General features: G+C 34.2%; 1 protein-coding gene across 6 annotated transcripts in view; it reads right to left on the bottom strand.

Moving 5' to 3' along the window:
* CEP57L1 (centrosomal protein 57 like 1) overlaps positions 1 to 26,086 on the bottom strand; it is a 59,477-nt gene that overhangs the window by 20,829 nt on the left and 12,562 nt on the right. For 2 of the 6 annotated variants that reach the window (XM_072965726.1, XM_072965725.1), the window contains exon 2: positions 12,787 to 12,880. The exons of 2 other annotated variants lie outside the window; for them this stretch is intronic. The gene's annotated coding sequence lies outside the window, so the exon portion shown is untranslated. Of the gene's footprint in view, positions 1 to 12,786; positions 12,903 to 21,583; positions 21,716 to 26,086 lie in introns of all 6 variants that reach the window. 2 more of the 6 variants (XM_072965727.1, XM_072965723.1) reach the window with 2 other exon arrangements.

Genomic DNA, 26,086 nt, shown 5'->3' with positions numbered 1-26,086 from the left:
TCCAGTGACTTCAGTACTTTCCCAATTCACAGGGCAAAGGCAAACATTTCCGTGACTATTATTTCCTGGGACAGCAGAGAACACACTTCACTCAATAGAATTTTCTACTTTAGCCGCTGCCATGATGGGGTGTCTGCCAGGCCATTCTCATCCATCTAAATTAGCAGTTATATAGCCTACGAAGCTTTGCTAGAATACCTGATGCTCTTTGCCTTTAAGAGACAATCATTTTTGCTATTGTTATTAGCACCAGGGACCGTTTATTAACCATGTCTCCATCCCTCTGGGTTCTTGATGCTCAGACACTGTTCCTCATGGGACAGTACATCTATCTAAGATCTATTCCCTCAAAAAATAAGAGAGCAAAGTTAGTCATAGCTGGCTTACAATAAAATAAAGGTAGGGCACAAAGTGCAGAAGTTCTGAACATGGCTGTACATCTTCAGAGAGAGGTATGTGGTTGAAACTATCCAACAAACCTTGGAGATATCTGATTCAGTTTTCTGCTCCTGCTGAGTTTCTCCAATAATGCAAAGAATGAAATTTTGCCATTAGTCACTATACACTGAAATCCTTCAGAGGACTGTCTGCTTCTTCTGTCCCAAATAAAAATATTATTTTACAAAATGAATTTTTGCACTAATTAATAAACAGGTTCAAATTTGAGGTTTTAATGTATATGACTACTAAGAAGATACGAGTAAGTTAAAAATTAGACCAAAATTTATTTAAATTAAATGTGTAAAAACACATCTTAAAGTGGGCATAAACAGAGTAACAACCTATTGGTAGGTAAAGAAAAAGAAAGGAAATAGTAAAGAAATGAGAGAAACAAGCCACGGGGTTCTCATTACAACGGGAGTTCCAGCTTAACCCTTGCAATCTAGCGTCCTGTGTTATAAACAAGTGCATGAACCCACTCAAAGCTCATTTACATAAAAAACTGAGGCATCCTAGGAGAAAAACTCTGAAGGAATATGAAAGAAATTCAAAAAGCTTGATCCAAAATCAATGCCTTAATTTGCAGAGGAGGGGAAGAGTGATTCTGAGTAGAGTATGGTGGTGGTCATTCTAATTAATCTCTGACCCAGTCCTGTGTACTTAATACGTGGGTGTTGGGAAGAGAGAGGTCTATAAGTAAAAGTGAGAAATATTTCACCAATATCCCTGTAAAAGATTGAGGTATTAGCTGCCCTGCTTTGAATAAGATGTTATATCCCAATGAAGGGGGAAGCTGCCAGGGATCACTAGCACAGTTTTGGTACTTTGAGAGTTCCAGTGCATTTGTAGTATTGCTCAGCCAGAGAGAGACCGAGAGTGAAAGCAGATGGAAGGGACATATTCTTGGGCATGTATTTGAGAAATTTCTAGAGAAAAATTTCTGAAAATACAGAGGTGCCTAAGCCCCATCCTCCAAAGATTCTGGCATGTGTGGTATGAGGCCCAGCAGTAAGTAACTGAAAAGACCTCAGAAACCCTTGTTGGAGCATTTTAGAGGACCCACAAGTAGAGGCCAAAGGATGTAAAATGTGGGCCTCATTTGTATCAATAGCCTGGTAAAGCTTAGGGAAACTCAAGTTATGTCTGGAATCATTCCTGACAGCTTGTAACAACCAGGGAAATTATTCATTTTCTCTATGGTATATAAAAATAAGACATCTTAATTGGTTGCAACTAAAGTGCCACTGCATAAAGCAAATATCCCTCCAAAAGAATGTGCTGGACACAAACACTAAGCTGCAAAGCATTTTCACTTATTCTTGTGGGAAGCAATTATTCCAAAATTGTCCTTTTAAACAACCAACGTGGTGGCTGACTGTACAATCATCTTTGCATAATCCCATAGGACTATCAGGGAGACAGTATCAGGAGTCAGGTAGAGATACTACAATGGGTTCTTGAAATAGAGGACTCTGTTCACCCAAGTTTAGATTTCTCCTTAGAGAGACTGGAGAAAGGTTAACAGCTCTATGTCTTTTATCTGGTTTTGTTTGTGTATGCATCCAAGTTAACTTACCTAAAGAGCAAACAACAGTCAAGGTTGGACTACCTTTATTTTGAATGCGTATCACTTTAAAAAGTACACTTGTAACTAAGTAGAATAATTTGTGGTTAAGGAATTTGCCTCATAGATGCTCTCATAGATATTATAATCTATTATTTATAAAATAAAATAACTAAAATGTTAGGATAGTGATGTAAAAAACAACAGGTCAATGGAAATTAGTAAATCTAAGAACTTAACATAAGCACTTCAATGGGATTCAACAAATGAATAAATTGTTGTTCTTTCAAAAAATGATGTTAGAAAAATTAGGGAAAAAATCCAGTTAAACTTTATCTCAGTTCCTACATCAATACAAAATTTCAGATACATTAAGAGTTAAAGTGAAAAAAAACCCCACTAATCTTAGGGGTGAGATGTTTTGTGTTTAAAAACGGGGGGAAGTAAAGGAAAGATACAAAGGCTACATTAAAATTCATCCTACAACATAAAAATTATGAACAAAACTGAAAGGCAAAAGAAAAGCTGAAGACATAGAAGTTGTATACAAATCAGGATGTCTTTTTGCAGAGAACCTCAATTTTCCTGGTTTAAAATCATACAGCACCCATGTGTAAGCTAATATACAAGTCATAGTGCAAATAACTGTACCTATCATGTGAGTTACTTGTACAGAATCAAAAGTTTTCATTCTGAAATTAATTCATGAAGACTTTTTCATTCACGAAAATTGCTGTGGCAGGGAAGTAAACTATACACAGTTTTACTGACTATTATGTACTGAATTGTGTTTCCCCAAATTTGTATGTTGAATCCCTAACCTCCAGTACCTCAGAATGTGACTGTATTTGGAGATAGGGCCTTTAAAAAAGTGATTAAGTTAAAGTGAGGCCCTTGGGATGGCCCCAAATCCAATGATTGATTCTTTATAAGAAGAGGAAACTTGGATACAGAGATACACCAGGGATATGTGGGCACAGAAGAAAGACCATGAGGGGACACAGTGAGAAGGCGGCCATCTGCAAGCCAAGGAGAGAGGCCTCAGAAGAAACCAAACTTGCCCACATCTTGATCTTAAAATCCTAGTGTCCAAAACTGTGAGAAAACAATTTCTACTGTTTAAGCACCCAGTCTGTGGTGTTTATTTCGGCAGCCCTAGCAAACCAATACACTGCAACTTATCCCTCTGTTTCACAGTGAATGAAACATAAGAATAGTGACAAGGACATAAATGCAGATGCCTAAGGTTTACGGTATTTAGAGCACATAATAAAGTTATTTGCAATTTAGTTTCCTACTTAAGATGTGAAACAATTATGTAACTCGGCCTTGATTTATTTTCCCCTTATAACTGGCCTTATAATTTATAACTGACCTTCAGTAACATCTAAAGCTTTCTAAATTGACTATGAAATGACTCATGTGCTATCCTATATGCAATAATTTAAAATAATTTAAAAATTTCCCAGCATAATCAATAGAATAAAACTAAAATTGTGCTTTTGACCCATATTTAATTTATATGTAATTGAATTAGCTTTAAACTCAAATATTAGCAGTAATTTTAGCCTAAAATATTACAAAATATTCCTTTAACAGTTTATATTAAAAAAATAAATAATACTGCTTTAGATTTAAGAATTAAACTGATATTCAAAAAATTACAGAATTGTGGAATTATAGAATTATGAGACATTTTGAATTACAGAGACATTCACAACTAATCTGAAGGTTAAGATACAATCAAATTCAGGAAACTTTAGAAGACAGCTAAATGGAGACTGGTTTTTAAAAAAACATTATCTCATATTTACCTCCCAAAACATTAGCAGTGACAAAGGCTGTATTTCAAGTTATTTAATTTGAAGCAGTGGTGACTGTATGAAAAATATTTGGGGAGTCCATAGTACTATAAGTTTGTAGAAGTCATAAATAACTGCGAATTTTAGAATTGATGGGGAAATTTTAGATGTCCATTTAAAATCTGTATCAATTCCAATATTTTCATTTTGTAGCTGTAAAAACCAAGGTCTAGCGATACTAAGTAATTTGCCTAAGGTTACACAACTCAAGTTTCTGTACTCCGAAATTCCTGCAGCTAGAGAAAAAGATTTTTTCTTAAGGACTTTGGTTGATTTATACCTATCTAAACAGAGACTACCTTAGATGGAGAGTCATCAGGGAAATGCCTCCTAGAGAAAAATGGGAGGTAAAAAAAACACTGACTCAAACATAGAATCATGTAATCTTATTAAAGTCTAAGAAGGTCTTAGAGGCCATCTGTTCTAACTCTTTCAATACAAACTTATTCTCACACTATCTGGTCTTAAACAGGTCATCTAAGCTCTGCTTAATATCTCCAGAGAGACAGAGCTCACCATCTTCATGTTGAATTCAAAGCTGCTTTCTCCAATTTTTATGGATTTAAGTGGATTTTTGAGGAAATATATATAGCCTCTATACTGATGTAGACATTGTATGGAGTGTTTACCATGGTAACTGTGGTACTACATATTGAATTCATTTAGTTAAAATCTTGCTGCAGAATTTAGGATCATTTTCAAACTTCAAATTTCACCATTCACTGCATTTGAAATGCCTATAAAAGAGTAAGGAGATTCATCCTATCCCCTAAAAGGGGACAAAATAGAAAATTAAACAGAAATGACTCAATCATACCATAAATGATAGTTCATTTCTGATTATATCTCAGTGAACTTAACTAGATCCAGATTAGCATAGCTGAATACTAACTTAGGAGATAACTTTAGCATGCATCTAGTCACCAGGACCAGCTGATTTCTTCTTTCTTAATACCTTAATAGAGTTTATTTGTTTTTAATAATTTACCATATACATAATACATGTACATGCAGTTTAAGGAATTACAATAAAACAAATTTCTGTATCTACATCTAACTTAAGAAATAGAGTGCTACCCTGTACTGTGGAGGCCTTCTGTGTGCTTTTCCTCATCTCTTGCTTTGAAGTTTGTGCTACTCATTCAAATGCCTATTAAATTTTATCACATTTGTATGTATCCTTAACAATATATTGTTTGATGTTAATGTTTTTAATACTTTGTATAAATGGAATCATACTTTTCTTATTCAAAGTGTCTTGATATTTATGTTAGTGCATGAAGCTGAAGCTGTATGGTATTCATTTTCACTGCTGTACAGTATTCTATCATATAACAGATTTTAGAATGCATTAATTCTAATCACTTCCTTCCAGGCACATTATGCTACAGTTGTCTGGAATTTTCAGTTCTATTCTGATTTTAACCACACAAATTAGACAGCACTGTTTTGATTTATAAAGTCAATGTTTGGTTATGTTCACCTACAAGTTTTCTTTGCTCATTGTGGTAGATATTGTGATGTATTGTCCAGATTCCCTTTAAGGAATGTAGGCCTTTCCCACAGCTGCTGGTAGTGCAGCCAGAAGGCAGCCCTTGCTGTCAACCCTCTTGGGGGATTGCTTTGCCTAAAGAACGTTGTCTCATCTGAAGTTAAGGCTTCTTCCAGGGGGAGCCTGCATCCAATGAGGGTAAAAAGGCCTGAACCTCGTGCCCCAACTCAAAACAACTCATCTCCAGAGCTCCCTGTGGGATCAGTGAAACCTTTGTTGGGTCTTCACTGCAGCTTAACTTCCCTCTCTGCCTAATACTTCTTCCCTGCTCTGCCTTTCATAGGTACTGACCCCAAGGATAATCTTTAATAAATGTGTATGTTAATCTCTCAGAGTCGGCTTCCTGGGAAACTCAGGGTGCAATAATTACCATTCCTTCTTTCTTAGATTACTTTCCTACTTCGTAAAGTATGTATTTTAGAGACTCTTTGGATGAGTGTCTATTAGGAGTGAATTTTCTTAGTTTGTTTGCCTTAAAATGTCTCTTTCACTCTTTCTCTCGAAAAGTAATTTTTCTGAATATATAGTTCTGGGTGGACAATTATTTTCTTTCAGCACTATGAAAGTATTATGTCTCCTAGCTTTCAATGTTGCTATCCAGAAGTCAGCTTTCAGTCTGTCATTCTTTATAGGCAATCTGCCTTTTATACTCTAACTGCACATCATCTCTTTGTCTGTGTATTTTTTTCAGTTTCACTACATTGTGTTTAGGTATGGCTCTCTATTTTGTTAACCTGACTTGGAATTTGTTGGGCTTCCTAAATCTAGAGATCCACCAATGCAACAAAATTCTTAGCAATTTTCTCTTTGAATATTCTCAACTTCTCCGTTCTCCTCCTGTGGAACTTCAGATGGACATATATTGGATATCTAAGTTCCATATCTCTTAATCTGTCTTTCATATTCTTTATATGTACTGTGCTATGCTATGGGTAATTTCTTAAGCTCTGTCTTCCAGTTCACTATGTCTTTTTTTTTTTTTTTTAGCTGTGTCTAAATACCTTTTTGACTTATCATCTAATTTTAAATTATATTTTTCATTTTATAAATTTTTTCAAATCTTCCTGATCAATTTTAATAGTCTCTTGTTCTATAATTGTATCTTTTTAAATTTCTTTAAACATTTAAAACATTTTAAAAAATTCTATACAATAATCTTAGAAATCAGTCACTGCGGCTTCTGCTGACACTTATTTATAATAGATGGTTTATTCATATATTTAGTGATTTCTGATTTTATTTTATTATTATTATTTTTTTAATGGCAGTACTGGGGATTGAACTCAGGACCTCGTGCATGCTAAGCATGCACTCTACCACTAGCTTTACCCCTACCCCCTGTAGTGATTTCTGATTTTAAGTTCATTCCTTTGAACTTGAACTATGGGGATTCTTCAAAACCAGTATTAAAAGCACTTTTCTTCAGAGAAGATTTCTATTTGTTTCTGCTAGGTCCTTAGGGAACCTAAAACCTAAGGCACCATTAAACTAAACTTTCATATTGAGATTTTGTTTTAGCAGTGTGAATTCCAACTCCAGGATTGTGATGAGAATTTTTCAAGTGAGCTGCTTTCTGTCCACTCCATTCAAAGCAAGGGATGAAACAGGCAGTGTCATTCTGAAGAGTGGGTTATCTTCCTGTCATCCACAGAATGTTTTACCCATTGGGGATCTCAGCTTTATGCTGCAGTGTCCAAACTTATCACCTACCATGCTCAGGCTCAGACTTTGTCTCCTGCCCCACACAAGCAGGAATGCCTCCTTAAAGCCCAGGTTCTGGGTCACAAGGAATCAGAAGGTGCCTTCAGGGGCCAGAGGGGTTCTAGGGCTCATTTATCCATGTGGAATTGGGCTTTCTCATTATGTACAGCATTGTATTTTTCCTACTTTGCTGCCAACTCAGCAAAGTTTCCAAAAATAAGTTTTAAGCATTTTATACAGATTTTTGTGTTACCAGAATTTCTCTGAACATCTAATTTATTATACTGCTTCAAATTGCAATAGCTTTGGACATACTTTACAGAGATGCTAACTGCCCCAGACAAACCAGTTTTAGTTACACACACACAGAATGAGATTTATGCTTCAAAAAGGGAAAAGAGTTTATATCTTTCCATTCAGTTAAAAGTTCTCAAAGCTACTCTATACTGTAAAGTTTGTTCTTCTTCAATAGCAGAAAGTATTTGGTTAGTCATCAACTAAGCACAGAGTTCACTAGCAGGATTCAGGTAATAGAGTACCTGATAAACAATCTGTAGACTGAGAGTAAGAAATAGTATCAGAACCTAATTCACATCCTAAAGCACACTATATATTCAACTTTTAAAGTTATGTGACATTATAGAAATACCATGACTATTAAATTCCAGAAATTTGGAAGCAGTTTAATCATTATGCTTCAATGACTATTATGTATGATGTATTAACAGTTGTAGTAAATCTTACATTTAACATATTATTTGACATTCACATTGATCTATTTAACATAATTCATAATTAACTTTAAAAGCAACACTTGCTAGATTTGAAAAAAAATCACCGTTTTGTAGCATTTATAGTAAAAATTTATTTAGGCAAGAAACATCAATGCTACATTCAGAGGTGGAAATGTTGCTAAGGAGTGGGATGTTTGCATGGTCTTAAAGTATCTTGTCCACAGATTGCTTATAAGATGCAAGGGAAAAAGTAGTAACCAGATAGTATAGAAACAAATACTCTGACAGAATGATTACAATTAACATTATCCACGAGAGGTAAGATAGACCTTATGTGCCTCTGGGTGTGAAACAGAGAAAGACATGTCACTTATGCAGCATTCTGGCCAGGGATGTGTAACTTGAATCTCAGCATGAGGAAACACCACAAAAGCTCCAAATGAAAAACATTCTATTTTTTATAAAGGGGGGGCTGTTTCTTTAAAAATGTTAATATCATAAAGAATGATGACACTTCTAGGTATACATATCCAAAAGAATTGAAAGCAGGGTCTCAAACAGATATTTTTTTCACCCATATTCACAACGGCATTATTCACAATAGCCAAAAGGTGGAAGCAACCCAAAGGTCCAACAATGAATGAGCAGGTAAACAAAATGTATATACATATAAGGTAATACTATTTGGCCTAAAAGAGAGAAGGAAATTTTGACACACACTAAAACACGGAAGAACATTGAGGACATCATGCTAAGTCAAATAAACCAGTCACGAAAGGACAAATACTGTATGATTCCACCTAAATGAGGCATCCAGAGTTGTCAAACTCATAGAAACAGAAAGTAGAATGGTGGCTGAGGGGAGGAGTAAATGGAGAGTTAAAGGGTTTTAGTTTTGCCAGGTGAAAAAGTTCTGAAGATTGGTTGTACAAAAATGTGTGGTACAGGAGACAAATTAAAAACAAGCTATGATTCAGTGGGATCAGTTCCATAATAAAAGCATTCTCAGGGTGTCATGGGAGCACAAAATAAAAATTATATAACTCTCTCTGATTGACGGAGAGATTAAGAGAGCCAGAAATAATTTGGAATTATTAACAGTTTTGAGAGAGGAGTTTAGGTAAATATGGCAGAGTGAACACACACATTGACTTTTGCTTCCTCTTGGAAACCCACTAAAATAATATTAACTAATATTTTTTAAAGATATATACCTGCAAGGACAAAGAAATCAGAAAGGGTAATAACAGCAAATCTTTGGGAAATGGTAAACAGAGGTGCAAGTAATAACAGACTGAGCTAATGGTAAAAAGGCAGCAGATTCCTAACTCAAGTAAAAAAAGTGAGTTTCAAGTTTACCCTGCAGAACCTCCAAATGGCTCATGAATTAGGTACACCTCTGTAAATAAACGTCTAAGTTGTTAAGATAGGGCTAAAAACTATATAGGATGAAAGTTTAATTCAGAAGTAAATTATCTGCCCAAATACCCTTTGCTTCTCCACACAGCCAGAAGACTGCTTTACCCTCAACTGGGAAGAAGATTAGAAGTTTAGTTTTGTTTTTTATATGAAGAGCGAATTATTGAGTATGTATGGATTGGGGGACACTCAGCACAGGTGAGGGTGGGGAACCAGATTGAAAGCAGGAAGACTCAGTTCACAGAATATTGATAGACTATACATCCAAGTGGAGATGGGAAGATCTTCATCCAGGCAATGTGACTAGCCCGAGTTAACAAAGATACTGGAGGTGATAAAATGAATGAATTGGATGGATTTGGGGTTTCCAGTCAGTTTTTTTTAGTGTCCACTCTTAAATATAAGTTGTTCAACCAAGGCTTACCAAACTTTGAGGAGAGATAGGAAAGACAGAGATCAAAACAAACAGTAAGAGGCTTAACAGGAGCACAAAATCTGGAAATACATAATTAGTGGAGACAGAAGTATAACTGTTGAGGGACATGACAGATCTTAATGAATTTGGTTGGAGCATGGTGAACAAATATTGGCAGTAAGAGATGGCTAAAAAGGTATACCGGAGCCAAACCACAAAGGACTTTACATATCAAATAAGGAGTTTGTATTTTATAGGATCAGGCAATGGGGAGCTAATAAAGGAAATGAAGGGGAATAACATGATCAGGTTTGTATGCTGACAAGTTTATTCACATGACCCTGAGGTAGACTGGAGTGGGAAGAAATTATAGGCAGAGAGACAAATTAAGAGGTTACTGAAGTGATTAACACAAGGAAACACACAGGCCTGAATTAAGACTGGAATAGATGAAATCAGTATGAAAGATTCTTAGAAGATACAATCAAAAGGACTTAGGAACCAACTAGATATGTGAAATGGGGGAGAGAAAAGAATAAAAAACACTCCCCAAATTTTCGCTTGGGCAAGTAAAGAGATGGTGGTGACATTAGTGGAAAGAAGAAATAATATAAAAGGAGATATAAGTCTGATGGAAAACAATGAATTATTTTAGATATAGCTGAATTTGAGGTGCTTAGAGACACAGAGCTATCCAACAAATGGATTGAAATATGGGTCTGGGGTTGGGTGAGCAGTCTAGACTGGATCTAGAGATATAGATTTGGTTATCCATTAAATCACTCAAGGAGAGTATAAAAGATTAGCAATTTTCAGTGTGTGTGTGCATGGAAAGGGGTGGCTGAGATGCAATGACTTTGTCCATTAGAGAGCTTATATTATCTATCCATTGTGGTGCCCCTCAGACATACTGAGGCAAAATTTTTTAAAAATTAAGAATTACAGGTTTAGGAGGGAAATCAGTTGCACTCAGAATGCTGACCACTAGCATTTAGGAGACAAATGAGGAATAAAAGCCCTTAATGGAGATCAAAGAGAAGTGAGTATAGAAGTGGGGGTGAGGGGAACAGGAGAAAGTGGTAACAAAGGAATCAAAGTAAGAACAAAAGTAACTGTTTAGTATCTATATCCAATGTGCTATGCCTTGTAGAAATAAGAAACACAGGGCATGGCTTCTGCAGTGAAGTAGTTTACAATCTCACTGTTGAATTTCAGACAAACAAGAGACAACAACAGGGGGAAAAAAAGAACACAGGGGATGAGTTAGCAGTATATCAAGTAAAAATAGTTTGCCTATTCTATAATTATTAAAATTTTGGGGGCATTCTTCAAACTCATCATCTTACATAAGTTTGAATAGAAGAAATATGAAATACGAAACATGAGTGCAATACTTAGTTTTTTAAAGAGTACAAAGCAATGCCAATCTTTTACAAATATTTTATAAATTATAATATAGCATCCAATTGTTATGTGCACAGTTAATTTTCAATACCATGCTACCTAATTTTCAAGCAAATTTATCAATTCGTGGATTTAAGATAACTAGACTTATGAACATTTTATCTAATAATTAGAAAGTTAGATTTTTTTCTTACTGAATTTGAACCCAATAAGTTTAAAACTTAACAGTGTCTGAGATTATTTAAATGATTAGACTCCCCATGATCTTTACCTGTAATATTTTTTAACATCTTTATTGTGGTATGATTCCTGTACAGTAAATGACACATATTTCAGTGTACAATTTGTTAAATTTTGATAGATATATACACCAATGAAACCACAACCACATTCAAGATACCTAACATTTCCATCATTCCACAAGAGGTGCAAATTTGGAATTCCTAATTTATCCCTTCCCACCCCACTTACCCTCTTGTCTTTATCTGTAATTTATCTTGAATATTCAGTTCAGAGAGAATGCTCTTGATTTAACATAAAGTGCATAATGAAGGATATAAAGTTATATAATTTTTAAAAAGGACAAAGATAAGCATAGATAAAAGACTATAAGTAAATGTATTAAATGCTAATAGATGGACAACAGATTTTCATTTTCTTATTTCTACCTTCTTATACATTTTCTACAATAAATACATATTAGCTTTATAATAAAATTTATTAAAATAGTTTCCTTTTAACTAGATTTCTGTAGAGGTAGAAAATAGCTGAAGATGTAGAGTATCAATGACTTATATTGATATCTGTAGGGGCACTTACATCTTTTCATTTTTAAGGGTTTTAAATGCCTCTTACATCAATATAATCAATTATGCTTATTTCTTCTGTAAGTTCCTACAATCTAAACTACTAAGTTCTGTGAAGGGGCATTGTAACCTCAGGGCCTAATCCAAAAAATATTTGTAAAATGAATTCCCTGAAACTAATTTGTTAGGTCAACAACTTTTCCCTACCTCCCTACACTAATGTTTGTCATGGTTAAACCCAGAATTTCTATAAATGCTGTCCTAAGTTTTAAAAATATCACATATTGTACTTTGGAATATACTTTTGCATATGGTGTTTAATTTAATATCATTTTTTAAGGAAGTAAATCATAATTATTAGAATTTTAAAATATTACTGGTGATATTTCTTCAGAAAGTTTTTTCTTTTCTTTTCTTTTCTCTTTTTTAATTGTTAATACATAATTAGATTTATGTGTTTTATTTTTAATGGAGGTACTGGGGATTGAACCCATGACCTTGTGCATACTAAGCATACACCCTACCACTGAGCTATATCCTCCCCCCTTCTTTTACATAAGTTGTTTTGAAGGGGTTTCAACATTCTTATGTTTATTATACTTATCCATTGAATTTTGAATTTTAACTCTGTTTCTAACCATTTCTCTTATAAAAAAATTAATAAATAGAAACCTCAATTAAATAGAGTAGGGAGACCTGAAGGAAGAGCTCTCAAGCCCTGTGACATAGCTAAATCCAAAAGGAGGAAGTTTCCTCTTCTTTCCTTTCAAGGGCTTAGCCAATGAAAAGCTATCGACTCTTTGTTTATTATAGCCCTCCCAACTTCCTTTTTACCTCTATAAAAGAGTTCTCCCTCCCTTGCCAAGCAGGGACTTGCACAGGACTCACCAAAGTTGCAGATTCCAAGTTTTAATTTTCTGCTGACCAAATAAACGCATCTTTGCTGGAGAAACATCTGGCAGTCTATTTGTTTTAGGTCATCCTTTGGAATGGATGATGGCAAACTTATTAAATGCAGGAAGAATTTAGAAATTGAGTCAACAAATAATGAATTTCAAAATCAACAGTACTCAGATCAGTTGCTATAAATCTTCCCTGGCCTTTACATTTTTTTTTTCTTCCACAGACTGAGCACACTCAATATTCAGAATTAATTATGGGAGTACTGATTAGTCAGGCAGTCCAAGGGGGAATGAGCTGCTGGACAATGATATATAACTGAAGTTTACCTATTTAATCACCAATATTTATTTCAACTAGTTTTAAAAGAAATATTTCTAAAATGCCTAACCTACTTTTCTTTTCAGGCAGAGTGTATGCAATACAATTTAACCTTTGGGATAACTTAAGGATATCATAATAGCATTTTAATTATGCATGATGACACTTAGCCACACTGATACTTGTTGAATTGTTTGTCCCTTCACTGGAAAGTTCCAGACTGCTACACATTTTATTTTCTGTCTTTTCACCTCTTGCTATCTCTTCCCTTCCAGTCTGCTTATAAGCTGTTTACTTGACTCTAGCAGACTCTCTCTCTGCTTTCTAATTGCTTTCCCAACCTGTAAATAATAAGAAACAATAAAACAATCAAGTTTTATTTATTAGCCATACAAAGATGAAAAACACAGTCTCTGGCCGACCTTAAAACATTCAAGGCTAAATTACACAACAAAGGGTGCCATGGGAACCCAGAGGAGGAGCATCTAATCTAGACTGGGGATTTCAGAGGTGGCTTCCTGGAGGAGCTCCTTCTTAAACTGAAATATTAAGGATGAATGAACAGAATTTGATAGACAAAGGAAAGTGAGAGAATGAGTAGAGGAGAAGATCAAGTGCACAAGCCAAAGAAATAGCATGGTAATAATAAAAATGATACCTCACATTTATTGAATGCTTATTATGTGAATTAAGTTACTAAAATCCACATATCTACTCTGTGAGGCACAATTACTCCCATTTTAAAGATGAGTAAACTGTGGCACAGAAAAACTGTTTTGCCCAGGATCACATAACTAGTTAAGTGGCAAAGTCAGGATTTGACTCAGGCAGTCTGGCTCTAAAGCTCACACTTTTAACCACTACGCTACATATTGCTTATTTATGCAGTTATGAAAGCTAGAGAGGATCTGGTGTTTTGGGTGAGCAACTACAGAAAATGTACAAAGCTGGAAGATTGTAAATGTGCCTGAGTACTGCAGAAGAGGAGGCAGAAACCAGATACGAGGAGCCTTATATGCCAGGCACAGGTGCTTGGATTTTATCCCGTAGGCAATAAGAGCCACCCAGCAAAGGAGAAGTAGGATCACATTGCTTCTGGTACAGATTTCTGTGAGTTAGAACAGAGAAAAACAGCCAGAGACTAGAAGTCCAGGAAGGAGGCTACTCCAGAATGCTATGTGAGAGGTGATAAAGTCCTGAACAGAAGCAATAGAAGTGGGAATGAAGACAGGGAACGAATGAGAGGTGATTAGGATGTTGAAGTCATAGAACATATGACCTGGATGAGGAAAATTAATGATAGGAAGAAATTAAAACTGTAGTCAAAGCAGAAAACAGATTTTGAGGGGTGTGGAGGTAATATAAAAGTTCATTTTTGACATGTCTGAAGTGCTTGTGGGACAGTAACTACATAAAAACAGCTACCACTTACATTGAGCTTATTATGTGCCAGGTACTGGTCAAGGAAATGTACATGTATTGATCCACTGAATTGTCAAGGCAACCCCGTGAGATATTTATATTAATTTTATTTTACAAGAGGCAACTGAGAAGTTAAGCAACCTGCCAAAGGTCACACAGTTATTAAGTGGCTGAGCTGGGACTTGAGCCCATGTACCCCAGATCAAAGTGTATTCTGCCTTTAACAGAAACATGCCAGTTATGTATAGGTGAGTCTGGCATCCAAGAATGGTTTACATTAAAGATAAGGATTTGAAAAATCATCAGTATATACCAATGGCAGCTGAAGCCATGAATATTCACTTATATATAGAGTACGCAGTTTTCCTCTAAGTGTGGTCCTTAAATCATTTAGGGAAGGAGACCTAGAGGGTATTTAAAAAAAGTGCAGATTCCTGGGCATCACCTAGGTCCACAGAAACAGAATCTCTGGGGATAAATCACAAAAATAAATAATTTTCACTCCCGAATTGATTCTTTAGCAAATTAAAGTTTGAAGATCACTGATGAAGAATCAGCAAAGAAATGTGTAATAATGACATTGAGGTTTTTAGAAGTATGTCTACAATAAGTAAACAAGAAGTATGGTAAGAAGTATGGTAAAGGCTTAAATAAACATCTGATAGATCTTTTACCACATCTAAGCCAACATCTATTATAAGATGCATTATTCTTTTATGTTCCACAAGAAGAAAAAAATAAGAAAACTCGTGCAAACCTGGAACAACAGAAGGGCTATAAATGCAGTGTAAAATAAATAAAAATAAACTGACCACACAGGAAGAGACAAGAAACCCTGAAAGTCTATACCTTTCAAGTACTAGGCACTGGGTAGAAGGAATTTTATCCAAAAGACAGTTCTTACACAGCTTTATAGTCTGAATTAATACTATCAGTGGGGTCAAAAAACAAAACAAAACAAAATCCCACAACTCTCAAATAGAGATTTAATTTAAAATGGTCTCAGGTTGGTAGTAGTGCAAATGACTGGTAGAGGCAAATCCAAGTCTTTTTTGAAGTAATCTGACTTCAATACAAGCCAATAAAGATTACAAAATGTATCCCTATTTTATAAATTTTTTAAATGTGAAAAAAAATGTTTTAAAATCACTGATATATGGTAAATGGGATGTATACCAAGCTATTCTGAATGCCCAGAAACTCTGGAGTGGAGGAGCTATTTTCTGGTTCTTAAAGGTTCTTCATACATAATTTCATATATGTGTTCATTTGTTTTTAAAAGAACTATAAAACAAATATTATTAAAAATCATAAAAATCCCTTTCCTTTCCATCACATTAACCATTTTTAGTAATTCCTCTAAATATAAAAAGTCTCATCCGTAATAAAATATAAAATGAACAAGCAACCAACAAATGAGATCAGATCACTTGTCCATGTAAATACTTCCGTGTTCTCTGAGATTCTGAGAAGTCGACTGCACAATTCACCACCGGCTTTGGTGACTGTCCAGACACAAGAAGGAAGAGCAAACTTTGCTCCTATCAAGGATGATGACTTACAGTCCCAGTCCAACATTTGGTGTTTCTTCTTTCACTCACAGGCCACAAACACACTAATTTAATATCCAGAATACCATGGCCCTTTTTAAGAAAAACTGATCCCTTCTCAAGAATGTCATCATGAAAAAAATGCCTTTAGAACTTTTATAGTTTTCCAGAAAAGCAGTGTATTCCTAGTTCGGACATGCATTTTTCATCTTTTCCAAGGGTAGTATAAACATTGTGCAAATTATACACCGTAGTTGCTCTGGGATCTTATAAAACTGCAAAATCATCAGGTAGCAAGCACATCATCCAAACAGATTGTTAGAGGACTAAAATGGCTTTAGAGTGAAAATAGGCACCGACTGATCACTGTGAAGAGTTCCCTAATTCACTAATGTGCGCCTTACAAATAAACCAGGTATACAGCCAAACTGCTGGCTTCTCTCTGCTTTTGGTGGATGAAGGTCCTCAAAGTCCCTCTCAGCACAGTCTGTCTAGAACAACTGACAGAAGAATGCTAGTCTGATTCTCACTCTTGCCAGAGTATCTCTTTCACTCAGGAAAGCTATTTCCTATCCCGGGAACAAGTGTAGACATGTATGTACGCAAGCGATTTTCTGAGACTACAGAAAGTAAAATTTCCCACATCCCTATCTATAATTTAATTCCAACTTTCCCATTGAACTAACAGAATATTTTTATAGTGCCACTCCTGTCCTAACCATGTTATAAAAATAGTTTCTATGAGGAATTGTGGAAAATTCACTCTGAATGTCAATGCCAACCTACTTGATAACCCTTGGGATAAAGTCTGTTAGCACAGTTCATGCACTATATAATATTTAATTTAAAAATATTTAAAGTGGCTCATAATCCTATTATACAGAAATTCCTATTAATATGTTTTTTTAAGTAATATATCCACAGGTTACAAAATTTAAACAGCACAGACAAGCACAAAATAAAAAGTAAAATTTTTTCTACTCCTAGACTGATTATTCCCAATCACTTCTACTGCTTTCTCCTCTCTGAAGAGAATCACCATCAAAAGATTCTTGAGAACAGAAAGGAAAACAATTATTCATACACCTAAGTACTTTCCTTTTGGTGACTTTCCTGTCAAATACATCAATCAACAGGATTTGATTCATCAGATTCGAGAAGCTTGGCAGTCTTTTTGATTATAGCATTACTGGTTCATTCCTTACCATTGCATCCCTGTTGCTGTTGCTACTTTCTTGCATTTAGTGATGATGGACTAATTCTTTTCCTTTCCCCCTCCATTTCTGTGGATTTGAGGACTGAAACTGCATGGTTCTAAAAAATATGACATAATGGAAAGAGCTCTGGACTGAGTCAGAAGACCTAGGTTCTTTTGTTTCTGACACTTACAGCATGTAATCTTAGTTATTCGTTCCTTTCTCTTAGCTTTGAAAAATATAAAGTCTTATGTAAATATACAGTGGCAGAAGTAGCAGTGATAAACTATCATTCTTTTCAGAGAATTTCAACTTCTTTACAAATTAGCCTTATAAATATTAATCTCTGACATATTCTTCCTTTCCCTCCCTGTAATAATTCAACTTTCTGTATTTCTATTTCCTTAATTCTTCAGACTTGTCAGATTTCCATTCCCCCTAATAAGCAATGTAATCCTTTTTTAAATTAAAAAATATATATATATATATAAATTCTTGACACTAAACTATTTCTGAAGTTCTTACCACTTTACATTTCTAGAAATGTTATCTTTCTAGGGACTTTTGTTATATAATGCATTTTTATTGTTTGATAAGGCAGTACAGCAAAGTGGCTAAGGGGTGGACTCTGCAGCAAGACTCCTTGGGAGTGAATCCTGCATGATCTTAGGCAAGTTTCTTAAACTTTCCATGGTTTTCCCCCACCTATAAAATGGAAATAATATGAGTACTTACCTATTTTAGAGGATTATATGCAATGAATCAATACAAAGTACTTAGAATAGAGCTTGGATCATAGTAGGCACTCAATAAATGTTATTACTGATATCTGAAAATTTTTATATTTTGAATATCACATCCAAAATTTTGTTAGTATAATCACTGATGTCCATGATACTGACAAACCACAAAATCCAAAAATCCCTTTTGAATTATCGAAACCTAAATTATATCCAGTACTATGTTACTATTATGCCATACTATATCCTAAAGTTTCCAAACAGGTAACCTATAAATGGTATATAAGATGACTTTGCACAAAATGAAATGCTCCATTCCCTGCAATATTTAACCTACTTATAGTAACTTTATACTGCTGCTGTACAAACCCAAATTTTTATACCCAGTTTATGCCCAGCCCTCTTCAAGTGACAATATTACTTTGGGAGTTGCCCTGATACATTTGTTTTTCATTCTTACTCAAAATGGTAATTTTTTTAATCAAGTACTGACTACCATTTCCCTGAATTTTAAGAGTTCATATACACTCAAATGTCCTAAGGCAACTTAAGCTCATATCTAAAACTTATTGTATCATCATCCCCCTAAAAACTATTTTTCTTCCTACATTTTTAATCTAATAGTATCATCCCCCTACTCCCCATCTCTCAAGTCCTGAGGACTTCAACACCTAGAACACTTCTTGGATCACCTATACTATCTTATCCTTACCATCCCTGACTGACTAGGTGCCCAAGCCCAGGCCCCCATCATTTTTCACCTGGTCTATTACAATGGCCTTCTAAAGTGATTTCCCTGACACTAATCTTGTCCCACTAAAACTATCCTCTTCTCTGCCTCTAGAGTGATCTCCCTAAAATTACAATCCAGCCATGACATGTCAATGCTCAAAACTCTCCAGTGACTCCTCACTGCTTTCAGGATAAAGATTGAGCATGTTCTCAGGGCATTATAGGGCCCTCTATGACCTATTCTCTATCAGTCTAGTTCCTTTCTCCTTTCTTTACTGAATAAACATGTTTCTAATGTTCACATTGTTCTCTCTGCCTAGAATAGTCTTACCCATTACGCAAGACACAGTTTATCAGTTAATCTGTCCATGAAGCTTTCCCTTTCATGGCTTCTTGTGGCTGGGCTAATTAACTCTCCTCTGTGCATATCTATATAATATATTGAAGTAATCTGTTCATGTCCTCCCCATTAAACTGAAAGTCTTGAGGACAGGGATCAAGTATCATTCATCTTTGTAACCTCAGCACCTAATTTAATACTTAACAAATGCTTGCTAAACTGAAATGAGTTAAAAGTCACACAGAGTTCCAAAATAAATTCTAGCGACAAGTTATCTCAATATAAGGTAAAGGGGCAATGCCTAAAAGAGGGTTCTAGTCACTAACAGCAGTGTCTGAGTTATTCTGTCAAAAAGCAACACACCTAGGTTTGTCATAACATTGTTCTCCTTAGCATCCAGAGCTCCATATTCATAATTTCAATTCTTATCCCTGTTAGCAAGTTGCAATATCTTAACCACACCGACTTTTGACCCCTATGTCTGAAGTGAACAACTGTTCTAAAGGGCTGAAGTAATCTACTGATGGACAGAGTTGTTGACAGGCTGATCTGTAAAGAGACACCATTAAGCCCTTACTTTTTTCAAACTGGACTTGTTGGCACAGCTGTTAAGGTCTTAACATGAGAAACAGCATATGTTGTTGAATAGCACAGAGGGCAAAAGGACAAAACCTGATTTTCCTGCCTAGCTAAGGTGGAAGCTTAGTTAAGATTATCAAAATACATTTTACTTAAAATGCACCTATAAAAATTTGCATTACTCTCCTCTTAAATGTTCCAATTCTTCATTAGTTACCAATGCGCATACTTTACTTCTAAATGACTGCGTCAAATGCTGAAAGTGCTGAGGGCCTTCCACTACACCTCTAGCAGCCAAACTACAAGAGGCACAGAGAAGACCCTATTCTGATGGCTAAACATAAGCTCTTTTTGTTGTTCCTAAGAACTTCTCTTGCATCCAAGTAGAGACTAGACCTGTGACTGCACAACTTGCTTCATTTAACACTGACATGACTTTTCAGTAAAGCTAATGTTAGGAGTTAGCATAATTTTCAGTTTCCATTTCACTTCAATTCCAATATTATTTGCTGAGTGCCTAACATGTGCCAGACTTTGTGCTAAGAGATGGATGTAGAAAAAGGAAGAGGTCATAGTCTCAGGAGAAATAAATGCAATGCCTAACCAACGTGGGGCTTTGCACTTGCTCTAAACTAGTACTAATTTGGAGCCCCACAAAAAAGGACTGACATGACAGTAACTGGCCAAGTTTGCCAGTCCAGCTCAGATGAGCCCTGGCTAAGACAGCCTCAGCCTCCTTTAATATGACCAACTTTCATCCTGCAACTAAAAACTTCCTATTAGCTGCAAATTATAGTTCATCAAAAGATAGACAAGAGTTGTAGCATGACAAAATCAAAAGGCATTTGCAATAAGTTCAATCACTAATAATATTATTCTTATGTACATGAATACTGCTAACAACTTCTTATATTTACATTATATATAAATCCATGATATTTTATATATACACACACACATATAGTTTTTTCCCTGCTTATAAAAGTAATACATGTTCCTTCTACAAAATTTAGAAATTATAGAAGAAAATAATAATCACTATGAACACTATCAGTCTAAGATTGTTGAAATATTATTAATATTTTGGTATCTATTAAATCAGTCTTATTATTTTAACCAAAGTTAGTCTTGTATCATACAAAGTTTGTGTAAATTGCCTTTCTACTTAATAATACATGATAAACATTTTCTTGTATCATTATTCTTTTATAGTTTTTGTGGCAGTAGATGAATATTAATGCAAATTGCCAATTTTTTCAAAAGTATACAGTCTAGAAATAGTATTCAGTTAAAGACAGTTTTGATGCTTCTGATACATACTGTCAAACTGCCTTGAGCTGTTTCAAATTAAGACATTACTAGAGCTTTGCTTAGACTGAGACAAAGTTCTAAAGTTCACAATCTTCACCATGTCTTGAAACTATTTCTCCAATCAATACTATTCTATTTTAGACAAAGTTTCTTTTGGTTAACTTCTTATTAAAACTTTATGACAATCAGACCTAGAAAAAATAGAAACTGTACATCTATAGATTAATAGAATAACATATATATCAATTTGCCTACCACATAGTTAATAAAAGTATCTCTAAAATGCTTAAAAGGGAGATTCTAGGAAGTACTAAAACAAATTTCCTTTTTTTTTCTAAAGCTCATATAAATCGAAATAAATCAAAACTGCTAAACTCAATTCTGCAAAATATATGTAGTCTTATACAGTATATTCTTAATATCTGTATTAAAAGGCAAAAATCTAAAAATTATCAACTAATACTTGCAAAATATTATAGTTTACAAAGCCTTTACACATCAAGTTTCATCCTAACAAGCTTAAAAATGGCATTACTTTTATTACAGTCATTTTTTAACACATGAAAAAACAGGCAGAATGATTAAGTGACTTGCCTAAGGTCATATGCCTAATAAACAGCAAGAACAGAATTCAATCAGGACTCCAGACTCTCAATATGGTGCCCTTCCTGTTTCCGTACTGCTTTCCATAAATCATAGATGATCCAATCTTTCCCTGTGTTTAGCCTCAGATAAAAAAAAAATTAACAGATTTATTTTCTTAATGTTATTTATTTCAGCCAATAGTAAAATAAATTTGCATTCCCTGAGTATACACACTGACAGTGGGTGAGCCAACTAATTCAACTGCTGATAGCAGACAGATGCCAGCTTAAGGTTAACACTTTTTTCTTGTATAAATCCAGACACAGAGAAACATATTTGGCTGAGTATAACTCAATTTGTAATTTTTCCAAAGAAAACAAACATTATAACTACCAGAAATGTTTTTCCTTCAAATATACTACTGTGAAGATAACAACTGAGAAAAACATTAAATATCTTTAAAATAAACTCTATTCTCTCCTTTTAAAAAAATACACATATATACTCAAAAATAAATATTTCCTTCCATTTCTTCCTTCTACCCACTAAACCCCCAACTACCTCTAACAATGAAAGAATAAAAAATTAACAATAAATGGTTTTTGAAATTGGTGATTTTTAACTTTTACAAAGCTATCAATTGTCATTAATTTAGCATTATCTTTAACATACTGGTTAATTATAGTTTGTGTGATTTAATTAAGTCACTTTAAGAAACTTAGTTTTATTTTAGCAAGGTCTGCACACATCTGCCTTCCTCTATAGTTCCTTAGGAGAAGAGATGACGTCTTATTGATTATTCTATTATCCATTGGCCTTATTATATGATAGTCATTCAATAAGCATTTGTTGCACTTAATTCAATTAATGTAGTGGAAATACATAAAATACATCGAAGTCCAATAGTTAACAAAATTTATTAGCCTATGTATTGCATACGTTTTACTTCTCTAAAATCAAGATTCAACTTTAATTATATTTGGCAACTGTTTTTTTCTTTCATTGTGGGTACATAAAGTAATGCTGTGCCTTTCAATCTTCGGCATCTTAGATTCAATGAATAAAGTCTTCATAAAAATACACATTGAGAACATTTTTCTCCCGCTATTACATGAGTAAATGCAAAGTGCTAATCATGGATCTCTACAGCTACGTAAAGATGTGAGGGGCTATCCCCTATAGATGGCTCCCCTGCTCTAACAAATCAGTGTGTTAGGTCTAAAAGAGCCAGAACTTCATCTTATTTACCATTATATTTCTAGCATATAATCCCTAGCGGCTCAATAAAGATGAGCTAAATAAATAAAAACATTTGGCTTGGGGGAAAGGAATGATTGGATGACAGGGGATAAGCCATGCTGTAAAGGAAGAAAACAAATTATAAAGATAACATGACTTAAAGAAATAAAAAGAAAGAAATACATTTATCATTCCAATATTTAAAGATTATAGATCTACAATCCACTTATGATTCATACAGTATTTACCTAAATGCGTCCTATGGAATACTAGTTTTATAGGATATTAATTGGAATTGTTACCTAAATTAAATAGATTTTCCAGGCAAATAAAGATTTGGGGAAATTGATAAAACAGTGTTAACCAACTTCTTCACCTGCAAGTTTTGTCAGTATATTTAACATTCTGCTATCATTGTGGATTTCCAAAACAGGAATAGAGTATGTATTTTCCAAATTTATTTGCCACAGAAACCCTTTTTGGGAATCCCCCTGAGAGACTAGCATTCCACAGAAAGACTTCAGGTAATCCCTATACAGAATCTTCAAAGCAGCTCTACACAGATGACAGCTACAAAATGTTATGAGCTAAGTAACTGATAACAAAATAATAACTGATAACAGAAATAACAAAGAGCAAATTATCTAAAGCATTCTTATTGCATACACAGAATTTTATAATTCCAGTGGAGGAAAGTAAAGGAAGACAAAGAAAGAAACTGTCCTAGGGGGAGGGTATAAAGCTCAGTGGTAGAGTGCAAGCTTAGCATGCATGAGGTCCTGGGTTTAATCCCCAGTACCTTCATCAAAAAAATAGATAAATAAATAAACCTAATTACCCCCAGAAAGAGATTGTCCTATAAATGGGGGTTAAAGATTATAGTGTTCATGTACTTAAGTTCACTTGATTAGGTAAATAACCCTGGTATATCCGACTAAATGGTACCCTAAAATTCCAGTGTACCAGTACCTGAAAGAATCATGATATAACCAAATTATTTGGTACATACCATAACATTTTCTCATTAATACAACTCATGAAATAGGAGGATTCATAGAAGAGACAGTAAAATTGAACAACAGAATTCAAACAATTGGCACAAAATTATTTTGGAGCAAGAAACAGAATTTCTTTCTAATATGTTCTAAATTAATAAAGTCTAGATGAAGAACATACTACAACAGAAGGTATTACAGTCATCATCTACCCTTTTTGAACAGAAGAAGACAAGCAAATGCAATTAGGTTCAAACAAATGAGAAAAGTTAGGAACATTATATAGTCTTTATAAGTCCTGGTATCAGAGACTCCTCCCAAGCACTACTACTTACTGCTAGGGCATTACATTTAGATTTGCTGGTGTGTTGGTGATAATAATAATAATCATTCTAACTAGTCTGTGACCTCATCCTAATTAGTAGCTTAACTTCTCTATAACTTACTCTATAGAATAAAAGGGTTGACTCAAGTAATCTTGAAGTTTTCATCCATTTCTAAAATTCTACCAAAAGAGAGGCAAACTTACAAACATATTGAACTTCTACTGAAGCTTTTGCCATAATTTTTGAGTTCTAAATCTTGGGTAACAAAGTTTTGTCTTTACAGTGAATACCCTTATGAATACTTTGATAATCTTACGTGGACAACCATTAGGTGAAGATTTTAAAAGGTTAAAGAATACATATTTTAAATTATTTCAACAGGTATTTATCTATAACACCCTTGTTCTAGAAAGATTTTTAACCTGAATATACAGTAACAGGGAATGAATAAATTGTCATATTCACACAATGAAACACCATACAGCAACTAAAATTCAAAAACTAGATCTAATAATTTTAGCAACATGGATAAACTTTGAAAATATATAATTGAGTGAAAAAAGCAAGTTATACAATGATAGATATCACAAGATGTCTTTTATATAACATTTTTAAAAACACAAATATATTACAGTGCCAAGGGCACTTCCATGCCCATGTAATTTTTTCTTCCATTATAAAACAATGAAATTAGAACATCCTCTAACACTATATACAAAAATAAGCTCAAAATGGATTAAAGACCTAAATATAAGACCAGAAACCATAAAACATAGGCAGAACACCCTTTGATATAAATTGTGGCAATATTTTTTTGGATCTGTCTCCTAAAATAAAGGAAATAAAAGAAAAAATAAACAAATGGGACTTAATTAAAGTTAAAAGCTTTTGAGCAACAAAGGAAACCACTGACAAAACAAAAAGACAACCTATTAAATGGGAGAAAATATTTTTAAATGATATGACCTGTAAAGAATTAATATCCAACATATATAAACACCTTATACAACTCAACAACAACAAAAAACCCGATTAAAAAATGAGCAGAAAATCTGAACAGCCATTTTTGCAAAGAGGAAATGCAGATAGCCAACAGAAAAGTGAAAAGATGCTCAACATTGCTAATCATCAGGGAAATGCAAATCAAACCTCAGTGAGATGTCACCTCACACCTGTTAGAGTGGCTATTATCAAAAAAACCACTAATGTTGGCAAGGATGTGGAGCAAGGGAAATCGTACACTGTTGGCAGGAATGTAAATTGGCTGTTGCAGCCACTGTGGAAAACAGTATGGAGGTTTCTCAAAAAACTAAAAATTGAACCACCATATGACCCAGCAATTCTACTCCTGGATATATATCTGAAAAAAATAAAAACACTAATTCAAAAAGATACATGCACCCCAGTATTCACAGCAGCATTATTTTCAATTGTCAAGATATGGACTCAACCTAAGCGTCCATCAACAGATGAATAGATAAAGAAGATGTGGTGTATATATATATATATATATATATATATATACGTTGGCATACTATTTAGCCGTAAAAAAGAAAGAAAATTTGACATTTGCAGCAACATGGATGAACTTAGAGGATATTATGCTACATGAAATAAGTCAGAGAAAGACAAATACTGTATGATATAACTTATATGTGGAATCTAAAAAACACAACTAATGAACATAACAAAAAACACACAAACTGGTAGTTACTAGTGGGGAGTGGGGGCAATAAGGGGTAAGGGATTAAGAGATACAAACTATTAGGTACAAAATAAGCTATAAGGATATAATGTACAACATAGGAATATAGCCAATATTTTATAATAGCTAAAAATGAAGTATAACCTTTAAAAACTGTGAATCACTATTAAAAAAGATATGAATCACCATATTGCACACCTATAACTTATATAATCTTGTACATCAACTATACTTTAATTTAAAAAAT

This window comes from Vicugna pacos, chromosome 8 (genome assembly GCF_048564905.1).
Source record: "Vicugna pacos chromosome 8, VicPac4, whole genome shotgun sequence".
NCBI classification, from domain to species: Eukaryota; Metazoa; Chordata; class Mammalia; order Artiodactyla; family Camelidae; genus Vicugna; species Vicugna pacos.
Note: the sequence above shows the minus strand (reverse complement) of the source record. Positions and strands in the feature narration are given on the sequence as shown.